The sequence below is a fragment of the Ceratotherium simum genome, chromosome 4 (genome assembly GCF_057802395.1).
Source record: "Ceratotherium simum simum isolate JZ-2026a chromosome 4, ASM5780239v1, whole genome shotgun sequence".
NCBI lineage: Eukaryota > Metazoa > Chordata > Mammalia > Perissodactyla > Rhinocerotidae > Ceratotherium > Ceratotherium simum.
In genome coordinates, this window is record NC_141903.1 from 72298623 (window position 1) to 72312787 (window position 14165).

Consider the following 14165-nt stretch of genomic DNA (forward strand, 5'->3'; position numbering starts at 1 on the left):
TTGAGGGTGAGTGACTTTCCCCAAATCACACAGAAGTTTGAAGCAGAATTGGGACTAAAACCCGGCTCTTTGATCCTTGGGTTAACAGACTTCCCATTACACCGCACTGTACGTGCGGTAGCGTTGCAGCGAACAAAACATCCTGGACTGAAAACACGAGAATTGCAACAAAAATTTGGGAAAGGCTAAAAGACCTCCAAAGGAAAGTGAGTCAGTTAAACAGAAAGATTCTTAACTCACGTCCTGTCCTTAGCTGCACATACTTTCCAACACAGTCGTGCCAGATTGAGCCCCTTTCCCCAGATCCTCACCTTAGATTATAAGACCTCCTCAGTACAGTAGTTTTATACCTTCAGTTCAGGTCATTATTCTCACCGAAAAATTCCAATTTTAAGGCAAATTCAAGAGAAGTGTTGATGTGTTACCTTAGTCCACGCTGTTGTAGATTTGAAAGAAGGGGAATTTATTTTTTCTTTCACTTTCTTTTGAGACTCAGGGCTTGGCATACTTCCTGATTAAAGCACTAGCCGGTTCATTAGCATATACAGAGGCATAAAAGGGGTTTAAGACAAAAGCTTTAGTCCAAAAAGCACAAGAAATTAACAAGTGGCTTCAGAGTGAAAGCCACACCATGCGGGGCAGGGTAGGATTGCAGCACCTCGGTGTCTGCGGCTCCTGCTGTTCATCTTCCCCATCCCCTTATCCCCAGGTGTAAAGCCTTCAGAACCAAAAACTTGGGGTTTTTAAATGCCGAGTTATTTTAAGACAGAACCTTGAATTCCTCACTGTGCTGAGTCCTTATTGCCATAAAATCTGACCTCTGTCCATCTACCCCTGAAAAGATCACTTCAAGGCTACCAATGGCCTCTCAGACAGCCTCTATGGCCTTTATCAGAGGTGATTATCCCTAGCTTTTCCATGTCTGTAACCTCTTGCCTCCTGGGCATAAACGGACTGTCCCCTACCCTCGTCTCTGTCTCTCTGTCTCTCTTTATCTGCCAAGTTGAGTTGGGCCTCTTCTTCCTCACCGTGCTGGAAATGGGCCTTCCACAAAGACGAAACCTCTGTCTTCTGCTGTCTTCTCATTCCCTAGGAGAGTGTGTTCAAGTGTAGAGATTTCTCATTTATCCTCACTCATCCCACATTTCTCTCTCCTGATCTCTCCCTCCAGGCTTCTGCTGCTGCAATCCAACAGCCTGAGGGACTGTCTTTTCACAGGTGTTCTGCTAACAACTCAAACAATGTCTTCTTTCCCCAGATCACTGCCTTTTGCTTTTACTGCATCTGCTTCAAGCCTTCCTCCATTATCTATGATTGGCCCATATAATTATTTTGATTCTGGTCCTCTCCAATTTGTTACCGAGTCCTACTGATTCTTCCTTTTTAATTTCTTTTTATCCAACTTAAAAAAAAAATCCTCACAGTCATTAAAGCAGTCCAGGCCCTCATTACTCCTCACAACAGCCTTCAAACAAGTTTAGCTGCCTTCTCAAGACCTGCCCCTGAGGTCCACTTGTACAATGCCAGCCAGATTGGTCATACCACCCCCTTGCTCAAAACCTTTCCATGGTGTCCCCCTGTTCACACGGAGTAGCAGTTCCTCACGTGGAGACCACGGGCCAACATCTGGCTGCCTATGGGCCATATGAACTCTTTCATGCTCTGTCTGGTTGTTCTCTTTAGATTCTAGTGCATTAAAGGACAATGCACCCACACAAGTGTTATTCTAGAGTGAAATATGACAAGCTTGGCTCTTGTTGTCTTACTGACCTTCTTCGTACACTGGTATTTGTGCCTTGTCCTGCTGTGCATTTCAATTTGCAACCTGTGCTTTGGCTCCACATTCAAGTGCTGCTATGACTAGATCCTAGTCAACTCTCAAGTCTTAATTTCTTTTCTCTTTCTATATTTTATCATTTCAACCTGGATGAACAATTTGATAAAGTTGAAGGAGCAAAAGTCAAGAAGGTAGCCTACACCTAGGGCCAGGGGCACAAGGCTGAATGGAGTCCCTCAGAGAGACATTTCATGTAGTCAGAGGAACACCATGGGGTGGGGAGGGGGGGCTGGAAACAGGTGCGTGGGGAAAAGGGGACAAAGAAGAGGAGGCACACGGGCTAATTCTTGGAAATCTAATTCTGCAGTGGAGGAAGGAAGGGGTGAAGGAGGTACAGGAAGCTGGCGGTAGTTCTGTGACATTCCTTGTCACAGGACCCAGCCCAGCTGTGTGCGTGTCTGTGTGTTCTCAGAACTCTCCTCTGCCCATTAGAACAGAAGTGATGATGGAGAATGAAGAAACAGGGCAATCAGATTGAGCCGCAGAATCCTAGAAGAGAAAATTGAGCAGGGTCCAGGTGACGTCATAGCTTATTATTTAAAACTACTTCTCACCGAAAGGGGTCTCTAACTTTTTTTTCCTGATGAGAGAATAAGCTTTGGGATGTTTGTTGCTTAGGGAATTCACTGAGAGGGAATGTCTCACTCTTCTACCTCACCCTGAGCTTCTGAACTGTCTCTTGCTCAGAGACGTTCCTCACTGGCTCTGTCTGAAACTGTAGCGCTCCTCCCTGAAGCCACCCCACCGCCACCCAGTGTCTATCCCCTTAGTCTGCTTTATTTTTTTTCTTGGCATTTATCAATTCCTGATACTTCACTGTATATTGACTGATTTGTTTATGTGTTTCCCCACTAGAACGTAAGCCCCTTCCGGGCAGGAACTTGTCTGCTTTGCTCAGCACTGAATGCCAGGAGCCTAGAGCAGAGCCTGGCATATAAGAGACCCTCAATAAATATCTGCTGAACGGGTGAATGCATTTTCAATATTTTTAGTTTTTCTTTTCAGATTGCCCTACGCTTGCTCCATGCTTCAGGCAGGTCAGAGAACTTTCCATTTCTGGACGAGCCCAGCATTTCCTCATCTTTACTGAGGCTGCCATTCTATGTGCAATACATCTCTCTCAGTGTCCCGTGTGTAAACCTACTTATCAGAAGGCAAATGCCACTTCCAGGAAGCCACCTTGGAAGTGACGCATGCTTCCTGTCCAGTCTCTAACCGTAGGCTCTTGTCTAGTCAGTTCTACTGGCCCCTCCCTTATGCTAACATGTTTGTGCTTCATATTCTTCCTTCAGTTATCAACTCCTAAAGGCTCGGGGCCAAACACTGCACCTCCGCCTCTTTCCAGCGCCTCTCAGACTGTTGTGCACCTTGGAGGCCCTCAACAAACAGGTGAGAGTGAATGAGTTACAGAGAATTTTCCAAAGACTTAAAATTGACTTATTTGTCAAAATGTTCAAAGATTTTTACTAGTTTTTGAAGGAAATCTTTCTCAAATATTTCTATCCGCTTAGGGTGTTCTCAACAGATTGGAGTCTTAGTGACTCAAGTTTTTATTACAAACTGGACCTAGAATCAAGATGACTCAAAATCATCTTCTTAAAATAAGTCACTTTCTCATTTGCAAGTTAGAGGCAATACTTTCCTTAATTATTACCGAGGATTATTGTCAATTTCAAAAGGAATTTGAGATAATATGTGGAAAACAGTTTATAAATGTTTCATAAACTTTAAAGTTGTTGCTATGCATCAGTTACCTTTATAATAATCATCATGATTATGCTAGGTTGTAATAAAGTGCTGCCCTTGAGGCAAATGAGATGTTATAACCCCAGGTTGCTATACCTTTTTGAATTCTTGTGGGTACTATACAAAGTTTATTCCATTTCCTCCATTATTATCAAATTTTTATTTACTTTCTGTTGTTACCTTCAGCTATCCTCAACCTCAACTCTAGACCTGTTTCAAGATTGTTCCTTCTAAAGTGCTGCAAGCTGAATAATTAGCAAGTGAAGCTAGTTGAACATTATTTCAGGCACTCAGTTCCCTTAAAAATTATTTCCTAATGCTGCCTGTATTGCAGGTGGCGAGATTTCAAGATAAGCAAAATGACAAATGGCCTTGTAACACATGAAATGTTACTGAATCTCCTTCTCCCTTTCTACAGGCACAGCTTGGCCTTTGTCTATACTCAGTGCTATCACCCTGAATCCCCAGCCAACTTAGTTTTACAAACCACTTCCTCTTTTCTGCCTTTTATTTCTTTTCAGAAGGCTCTCTAAAAATCTGTTGAGACTACTTCACAGAATTATTGCTATGTCTCTGTACATTTTCAAATAAAATAGAGTCAAAGTCTATAATATGGTTTTAAAATTTTTAATTAAAAAAAGAGGAAGTTTCTAACAGAATAAAGAACCAGGCCCTATGCAAAACATGGGAGGGGGCTGGAATTTACCTAGTAAATGCATTCTATAGCTTCTTTTAAACTCATTCAGTTTCAGTGGAAAGTTAAAACAGCCTAATGTCAGAAGTTCAAGACAGGAAGATGGTTTTGCAAAAATTGGTATCTTGAGCATACCTTCCACAACATTTACTAAAAACAAAAACAGAAGAATGCACTGATAAAAATCTTACATTTTTAAAGTAGAACAGAATATTAAGCAAACCTGACATTAGACAACTGAAATTGTACCACATTTCAAATTTTTATTTAATAGCCAAATGAAAAATTCTGGAGCTTCTGTCATTTTCAAATTAAAGATTACCTAAATAACTAATGACATATTTTCAAACAGGAAAAATGGTTGCAAAATAAACCAGAATGATTCTGAGCTTGTTAAATACTTTATTTTGAAAGAAAATGTTTATGCTTTCAACTGATAAAACCAATTAAACCGAATAAGTATTGCTTGGCTTCCCACTACTTAAAGATTGAGCCTAAAAGTCTACAAGAACTTCTACTCTGGCCAAGACAGAGTAGGGACTAGGATTTATCCTCGCACTTGAAACAACAACAAAAAAATGGACAAAAGACAGTTTGCGAGACAATGATTATGAGGCATCTGAAGGCAGGGATCCCCAAAGAGAAGGAAACGAACATGGTCAGCCTGCAACTGTCCCAGCTTACTGCCTTGAGAGAGGTTCCACGCAGCTGTGCAGGGAGGGAGACCTGAGGCAGAGCCCCGGGGGACCTTTTGAGTTGAGGAGATGCAGCTCAGTCTGGAAGAGCAAGGAGTCTCGAGTTCCTAGGATGAATACCAGAGAGGACGGAGCTGCAGGGAGTGGGGGAGAGAGGGAGAGAGGAAGTGAGAGAGGAAAGCAGGGAGAGGGAGAGAGAGAGAACGCTTTGGAGATCTGCTGAGGGTTCCCCTTGAGTATTTAGCTGATCACTGATCAGCACGCGCAGGTGCAGAGAAAACCGGAGCCGGAGACTGAACCACTGGAAAGGATAGAGGTAACAGTGCCCGGTGCCCACACAGAGGCATGTGAAGGACCTGTGTCCACCAGTCAGACTGGAAAACCTCAAGGTGAATGGGCCAAGAGGCAGAGTCCAGAGGGGTCTTCCTCAGTAGGGGGGAACAATTAACCCTAGCACTGCTTCTGTCTGTCTAACAAATCTTAAAAGCAAGATCCGAAGGGATCACACTGTTTCCAAATAACTGTGTTCCACACAAAGCTCAAGAATATTATAGTGATAAAAAAAATCCACCACCCAAGTAGGTAAAAAAGTGAGTAGTGATTTTTAAATAAGTTGGGTCTTTTTACTCATTACAGAAGGGAGAATGCACACCACAGGGAACCATGGGGCATCTCAGAAAGGTGTTAGAAAGGACTTGTTATAGGATGGGTTAGGTGATTTGGGGTACGGGGTGCTTAATGAAGCAGAGTTTTGTTTCAATTTAGATGTTCCCCGGAAGCGGGGGTAATTCTATGATTGGGCATGTTAATAAAGAGGGAAGATTGGACCAAGGCTAAAGTTGTAATGGGTCAACAGCAGTCACTCATATGAGTCAGTCAGGATATGGAGGTGTTTGGTCATGTTTGTGGCTTGGACAATGTTCGTGTTTTGTCTGTGTTCAGACAAGATTATGGAGTCAGTTTATTTTTGTCTTCATCCATCACAGTCGCAAAGCGGTCTTGTTTGATGGTGATGTTCTGTGAAATTGTTTACGTTCAACAGGAGAACACCAAGGCCTGGCTGTGAGTGTTAGGTCAGCCCTTGGATGTCAGTGGCTGCTTTCCTCTTTCTTGTTACTCTCAGCGGGTCTTGAACTCAGATTTTGCCTCCCTTGGTCCTGTGAGGTTGTCAAAAGCTTAGCTAAGCCTCTCAGTTTCTACTTCCAAACCTGCAAACACCCCTGGTGCAAAAGCATCTTTAAATGCCTCTTGGATTTCCATCCTCTCTAGAGTCTTGGCTTGGTAATTCTTAGTCTTTGATGCTTTAAAGATGTTTTTATATCTTGTCAATGTTTATAGTTGTCTTCAGTGGGAGAGTTGGTCCAATTCCATAGTGTGCCATTATTGCAAGTAGAAGGACCTACCCACTGCCCCTGTCCCCTCATAGACTTCCCTAAGCCTCAGAAAGTGTCTTCTTAGACCTTTTGCTTGGACACCATTTTCATTTACTGGAATCTAGCTAGATGTCTGATCACCTTACAGTAGCTCCACAAAGTTGATAGTCAGATGATTGAGTAGTTTTCACTCAACTCATGTTTGGCCTTCCCTAACCCAACACACATCACCTCCTTCAGCTGTCTCCCTGAACTATCCAGAGAATCATCTGACCAAGTTCTTTATGTGCAAATACAGCTACAAACAAGCCCCGCCCCCAGCTCCTTCTTCTAGCCAAATTGTGGCTTCTGTGGCCCTCTTTTATGGAAATTCTAGATCCACCTGTTACACTCTAATAAATCTGTAAACTAAGTAAAAGTCGGTGGGCTCATAGTTATACTTTTAAAAATGTGTTGAGCAGGCTGATTCCTATTTTTTATCTAAGAGGAAATAGAAGCTTTCTCTTTCTACTGATGTCCCTTGTTTGTGCCTTCCTGAAGCCAATAACTGTATAAAACTAGTCAGCGTAGATAGGGGATGATGGGTATATCTTTTTAAATAGTTATCAACTAGAGAAGCCATGGATTACAGTCTTAAGGCCAATTATGTGCACTCTAACACATAGCTCTCTGAATTTTATTGAAATTAGCAAAATAGACTGGTCCTCTTACCCTCAGAACAAAGCAACTTTGAGTAATCCTAGTTAAGGATTTTAAATTCCACATCAATGTCATCTAGTAGCCACACAGAACAAATTCTCTTGAGAGAAGAGAGCAAAAGCAGTGGTAGCTTCATCTAGTGGTGACAAGTGTAACTGCAGAGAGTCATTTGCCACAGTGCTAATTTAGGCAAACATACATCCTGTGGCAAACCACACAATCCCAAAAGCAATTAGGCACGTTTTTCTAATGCACACCCCGGACCCAGGATAATCAGATTTCTAGGTAGGCTTGGATTTCTGATATGTGAAGTTGGGGACTAAGTTCAGAACTCATAGCATTCCACTACTAAATCTAATTTGGATACTTGAATAACTATGCTTTGGAAGTATAGCCTTATTATGACAGTAAGGACATTAGAAATGGAGGAGTTGGATCTCTCTTCAAACCTGTCCTGGTTGGGTGCTTTCAAGTTAATCACATTTTTTAAATAGAAAATTTCTACAAAATGCAGATCTTGAGTGATTTTCCTGTGTCTGTAAGAATATTTAGAGGCCTTTCCCATGATTTGGATAAGAATTTCACTCATTTAGAAGATATAAGGAGGATGGGGAGATCACAGGTCAGTTCAAGGGGAAGGAACCCAGCATTCTGTCAGGGACCAGACTCTCATCACAGCAGTTGTTCTTGTTAATTATTGACTAAAAGACCATAAAAATATACCAGAAAGAGAAAGCAAAAAAGGTAAAAAAAAACTAAACGTATTATCTTTAGTTCAGAATTTGTTCTTAATGTTTTAAGATCTCTGCTCAATTCCCAAATGTCTTCCAGATTACTAGCTTTGATTTGCATACATCTGTCATTAAGAGTCCCACTGAACACACACATAGTTCTATAAATTGGACCTCTGATAAGAAAATTTTTATAGTTTTAACCTACAGCTAAGTAAACCACTTTGAAAAAAAGAGTATTATTCCCTTTTACAACCTATCAAATCCTTTCAATATTCTAAGGCAATTGCTATTGAACTTGCATCTTCAAGAGACCTAAATCCAAACATCACATACAATTAACTGGACTGAAAAGTAGAATTCCTTTTCAAAGTGTTGTATCCCTCCAAGGCTTTACATAGTCTCTTTTATAATTAATTGACTTTTAACATTTTGCTTTACAATTATATTTTGTGTAAAATAACTTAAACACCTTCTACCACAGCTGAAATGTGACTTCTTTTTATCATTTATCACAAAATATTTTTGTGCAATTTGTACCAACCTGAGGCATACAAAAGGTAGGAAAGTAAACCTGAGACTTTTCCACTATCATCTTTTCTGTACTGAGAAACATGTCATTTTCAATGCACATTCATTTTCCTTGAAATGCTCAGAACGCTGAGTGTTACTTTTAGAGAAGAAGGAAAACACAGATGCTTGGGTTTGACATATTTGGCGTAAGTTAAATAACTTTCAGCTCAGCTACTCTATTAATAATAAGGCCATCTTACTGCTTTGAAAAGTAACAGTGTCAAATCACCACCAAACCTTACTTAAATGCAGGTGAAGGTGGCAACATGATTCATTTAACAGATGGTGGTGGTGTATAAATTTTGGCCAAGTGCCATGTTGGGTGCTTCCAGGGAGTGAAACAACTCTTGCCCCTGTTTAAAGCATCTTGTGTGCATGTAAATGTGAATACGTGTGTGTGTATGAATGTTTCCACCTTTTAAAAATCGCAGTGATATATGCACATGGTAAAAAATCAAACAGTAGAAAAGTTACAATGAAAACCAGCAGAACCTCTCCCTACCCCTTCCTGCTTCCAGCCACACTTCCCAGGAGCAATCATCTGCAAGCTTCTCTGTTTTGTTTTCTGATGATTCTTTCCCTAATTCTAAATAATATTTTGGACCACTGTATCTTATAATACGGTCTATTGACTCCCTGGTTTGAAATATGAAGATTTAGTTCATTTCTACTTTCCTCAATTTCCCCTCCCACTCCAAGTTTTTTTGTTACTTTTATTTTAGTTCCTCTCTTACCTTTACATCTTTGTAAAATACACGTAAACCTACATTTCTGATTCCATCGTCTTTGGACAATATCTTTTCACACTCGAACACATAAGAAAACAATGAAGAAAATTTACTGGTTATTTGCTATGTGCCAGGCACTGCTCTAAGCATGTTACATGAATTATTTAATCCTTATAGCAACACTATGAGCTATCATTCCTAATTTACAGATGAGAAAACTAAGAGATGGGGCATGGGGGATGACTTGCCCAAGGTCATAAGGCCAGTTAGGTGACAGAGGGACCAGACATTCTGAATCCAGACCCAGGAAGCTCCACTGCCTCCCACATGCGGGTGTTAGTGTCCCCCAGTGTTCCTCCATCTCTCCTCCCCACTACCACTCCCGTCTTCTATCAACCAGATCTTAAAGCATTAAAATAGATAATATTTACAACCTGTCATATAATCACATTTAAATCTTCTGCTTTTTTCCTTATAGGTCAGTTCCAAAGGTTGAAAATCAATAAGTACACTTACATATTGTGACTATGTAAATATTATTCCCAGCAGAACCAAGAAGTGTGCCAAGACTACGTTTTCTTCTCTATCTCCCGAAATATTTGAAGTCTTTCCTTGATTCATTTCTTCCTTTATATGCTCAAGGAACATTTTTGAAAGCTTACTAAGTATTGGATTTAGGAAGGGGAGATGGAAATGAATACAAAGAGAGATACAATGTTGTCTAATCCATGGCCTCTGCCCTTAGGAATGTATTATATAGAATTTACAGTATACCTGGGGTCAAGGAAGGCTTTGAGGAGAAGATGGAATATAAACTGGGCCTCAAAGAATGAAGAGAAATTGAAAAGGGGAAGAGGGTACATGAGGAAGTGATACCAAGTGAGCAAAGTGATAGAGATGGGATTTATTTTTTAAGAGATGAGATTTCTAAGTTGCCTGCTTAGAATCAAGGGTTTGCACTAGAGCGGAGTGGCAGGTGTGATTGGAGCCTGATGGTATGTGGCTTGAAGAACTAGTAAGAATTTCTACATAGAAATCAGTGGGTGGTTAGAAATGTGAATAGAAATTCATGAACAATTCAGGGTTGGAAATCACATAAAGAGGCAATAAAGTCATGACAGTGGATAGTCTGCTAAGAGAAAAAGCAGATCAACGAGAGGAGGGGACATTTAGGGGGACAAGGAAAGGAAAAGGGAGCTAGAGAGAGGAGTGGGGAGGATCCCAAGAACATGACACAGAAGCCAAGGGGTGATCAGGTGCAGCAAAGGAAAGATGAGTGAGGAGGATGATTGAGAAAAACTCATTGGATTGGGTGGCTCAGATTACACCTCTGAGAGACCATTTAGCTTCAGGAGAAGGCACAGGCTGAAACCACGCTACAAAGAGCTAAGAGAGTACATATGTATGTGGTTAACGAAGGGAACACAGCTAATGGAGAATGTAGACTACTATTTCCAGAAGCTTGCTGTTAAAAGGAAGAAGAGAAACAGGACAGTGGCTGGGGGCGGTGGGGATGGGGGGAGAAATGGTTGAAGAAAAGGTTTTATTACAGTAGAAAAAACTAGAACATATTGTTGAACAAGGGAAAAGTGAGGAAATGACAGAAGGGTGAGACTCTGAAGGAGGCACATGGAAATAGGATAGAAGTTTAGCTTTTGAGATAAGCCCACAAAATATGCCTTGTAGATTTTTTCCTAAGTGCATTGGAAAGCCACTGGAGGGTACAGAGCAAAGAAGTAAGATAATCCAATTTGCGTTTTGAGAATACCACTCTGATTGCTGTATGAAGGATGGATTAAGCAGGAAAAAAAGATGTTTATCTTAAATATACACACCCAATACTGGTGTTGGAATTGTGATCTGTGAACTTTGCAGTGCATTCCAGAATGGCAAGTGGGTAGGGGGAATCATAATTTGAACCCTGAAGCTCAAGAATCCTATTCTACATTTCTTAAATTCCAGAGTACTGTATATAATTGGCCTGTACACCCTGATGTGGAGTGGTACCCAACAGAATGGACTTTGGTATCAGACAGCTTTGGGTGCAGTCCTTGGTTCTGCCATTTATAAACTGTGTGATCTGAATTACCTCTCTGAGCCTTCAAATTCCTTCTCTGCAAACTGTAGATAACAACTGCTTAACTCATTATATTTTTATAAGTACTAACGATATATCCTCAGTATCTCAACAATAGTCATAGAAGGACCCTCCTTATTGTTTTTTTCATATTCTTTCCCTACCTGAACTATTATTTGCTTAATATTTTTTCATAGTGTCTCACTTTTTAAAATTTAAACTTATTCACTTTAAAAAGAAGCAAATAAAAAAAGTTAAGTGCAAAAGGTAGAGAGTTCCATGACTCCAAAGAGAAAGACCAGCAGAAAAAAAGACTAGGACTTTGAGATCAAGACAGAGGTAAGTGGGTCTGGGGCTGATGTGACAGGTCCCAAGAAGGTGAAGACGATGGCAGGAAGATAGTACCAGAGGTGAGGGGCAGCAGGACCCAGGGTATCTGGCAGCATGAGGGAGAAAAGTGTGTGCCAGCCTGGTGGTGGTTGGAGGGAGTGGAGCCGGTGACTGGAGTCCGTGGAGGCTGTGGTATAGAGGCTGTGCCACCGAGAGAGGTACCTGGGTGAGAGGGTGTGGAAGATGAGACTGACTGGGGAAAACCTTGGGGACTTAGACAGGAGAGGAGCCTGAGGAGGGCATGCAGGGAATGGGAAGGTGATGGGCCAAGATGAAGGCAAAATGGTGGATTTAAAGAAGAGAGACGTGAGGGGATAGTGCAGGTGGGTCTTGGAAGAAGAAATATTTATGTAAAACAATTGAGAGAATCCCAAGGTTCCAAGAAGCATAAATTAATGTGGCAATTGTGCTACTTTTAGTTATATGTTGTTTGACTTGGATCCAGGTGGGGTAAGACAGGTATCTCTGAACGGTGCAAGCATCTCGGGAAAGGAGTAACAGCAACATGGCAAGGAGATTGGAAAGGGTCAAAAATGAGACTGTTTCCTGGGATGGGCCTGAGAATGGCTCAGGGAGGGTCTTGTGAGGAGAATTCCTCTTCCTATTTAAACTCTTATAATCTCACCCTTCTTGGAATGAGGCAAGACATAAAGAACAATACACAGTCAATCCATGGTGGCTTCAGAGAAAATGACCCTATTGCCGTCAGGAAAAGATCAGCTTAAAATGAAATAAAAGAGGTCTTTAGAACTCAGCTACTAAAAATCAACTATTCTCTGGATAATAGGTGGAGTCTTTTAATGTCCTTTGTTCATAACCACTCGAATTTCAGAGAATTTCTGTTAAAAGTTCCAAGTCTCATGGCTGGCTGTCACACACTGAGAAAACTTGCTAATAGCTGCCTTCTGACTGTGTGTGGCTGATGGGTTTAACCTGATTTCCAAGCCACCTTTACCCTGGTCAGCGGCCTCAATTTCCCTAATAAGAAGGCATGTTTGCTTGTGTGTTAATTAATTAATTAATTTTAAGATTTCACCTTTATTTAGACACAGCACTTGCATGATAATACCTTGTCAACTATGGAACTTAATAGCAGTGATTACCTTTTATAAAGATTGATTTAGTCCCCTATTTATAGGAATAATTTCCTGGTTCAAGCCAAGAATCACAATATTCCTTGGTTCATAAATCATACACGAATAAGAAATTTTAAAACAAGAAAGGTATTGGGATGCTTTAAATTGCAGGTTTATTTTGATCATTAAAAGTACCAGGCAAAATTGCTGCTGGGTAAGTGCCATAGAATTCCCACAGGACAGTGCCTCTCCCCTACTGTCCTAGGGGAGTGCTGGAGCATTGGAGTTAAATGGCGCAGGTTCAAATGCTGGGTCATACACTTCAGTTGGTTAAGTTCTGTTGTCTCACTTTCCTCATTTGTAAAATGGGGTAAAGTACCTACCTTGAAGGGTTATAGATAAGATCAAATGACACAGTCCATGATGGGGCCTGCATATCCTAAGTGCTCAATATATGTATTAGTCATTACTATTACTGATGGTGACCAACGTTAGCAGCAGCATCGGGGGAACATTGCCAAACCTGACCGAGGTTTCAGAAATATCTTCCAGTATCTTTGGAGCTGCTTATGAGCCTTGAGACTATCCTCCCGAAATCTTGAAATGAGTCAGCAAATATCAGTCAAAAGTCATTTAGATTTTTACCTAATCTGCCTTCAGATCCCCTGGGGTTCATGTTGCTCTTCAGAAACTCTCCCTAAGAGAGTTCTTCATCAGTTAGTCACAGACTCGCTTGCTGAAGTATCCACGTGTTCGTTATCTCTGTGACATCAGGATGTTTGTAGGGAAGACTCACAGTGATGCCAGCTGCTTCTGGATGCTGCAGCAGGTAATGAGACCAGTGGATTCTGTGGGCATGGGGCCCCATCTCAGACCTCCTTTGCTGTGAAATGATTGGATGCATTATTTGTGGTGTTAAAAGATAAACTGAGGCATATTAAAATTGTTAAGAGTATATCTGAGAAGAAATAGATTCCAACAGGGCAGTGCCAAACTGGAAGTGGTCAGGAGTGCTCCACCGATGAGACGCACTAGAGGAAAGACTGTTATACAGAAAAAGGCAGGGGGGCCAGCCCGGTGGCGCAAGCGGTTAAGTGCACTTGCTCCGCTGCGGTGGCCCAGGGTTCGCCAGTTCGGATCCCAGGCGCGCACCAACGCTGACTTGTCAAGCCATGCTCTGGCGGCATTCCATGTAAAGTGGAGGAAGATGGGCACGGATGTTAGCCCAGGGCCAGTCCTCCTCAGCAAAAAGAGGATTGGCAGCTGTTAGCTCAGGGCCCATCTTCCTCACCAAAAAAAAAAAAAAAAAGAAAAAGGCAGAAGTAAAGCAAGGAAATTACTTGATTGGCTATAGTTTAAGCGGTTGCATTACTTGGAAAAGCTTAGTGGGCTGTTTGTGATTGGTTGTCCTTAGGTTTCGATTTCTTAACCTTGAGGCATTTTCAGACTTAGGTTTTGGTTTGCTTACGTAGGCTATTAAGGCATTAAAGCCCCCTCAGTCTAATGGCCATCTTGGTTAATTAATTTAACAGTAGGAATTTATTAA

General features: G+C 41.4%; 2 protein-coding genes across 4 annotated transcripts in view; one reads left to right on the forward strand and one right to left on the reverse strand.

Annotated features, from left to right (window-relative positions):
* The window catches only part of ERAP2 (endoplasmic reticulum aminopeptidase 2), a 49519-nt gene extending 49138 nt beyond the window's left edge, over positions 1–381 (reverse strand). Inside the window, exon 1 of the mRNA XM_087430005.1 lies at positions 312–381. The gene's annotated coding sequence lies outside the window, so the exon portion shown is untranslated. The remainder of the gene's footprint in view (positions 1–311) is intronic.
* The window catches only part of ERAP1 (endoplasmic reticulum aminopeptidase 1), a 114541-nt gene that overhangs the window by 20411 nt on the left and 79965 nt on the right, over positions 1–14165 (forward strand). For all 3 annotated transcript variants that reach the window (XM_087430008.1, XM_087430007.1, XM_087430009.1), the window contains exon 2: positions 3130–3226. The gene's annotated coding sequence lies outside the window, so the exon portion shown is untranslated. The remainder of the gene's footprint in view (positions 1–3129; positions 3227–14165) is intronic.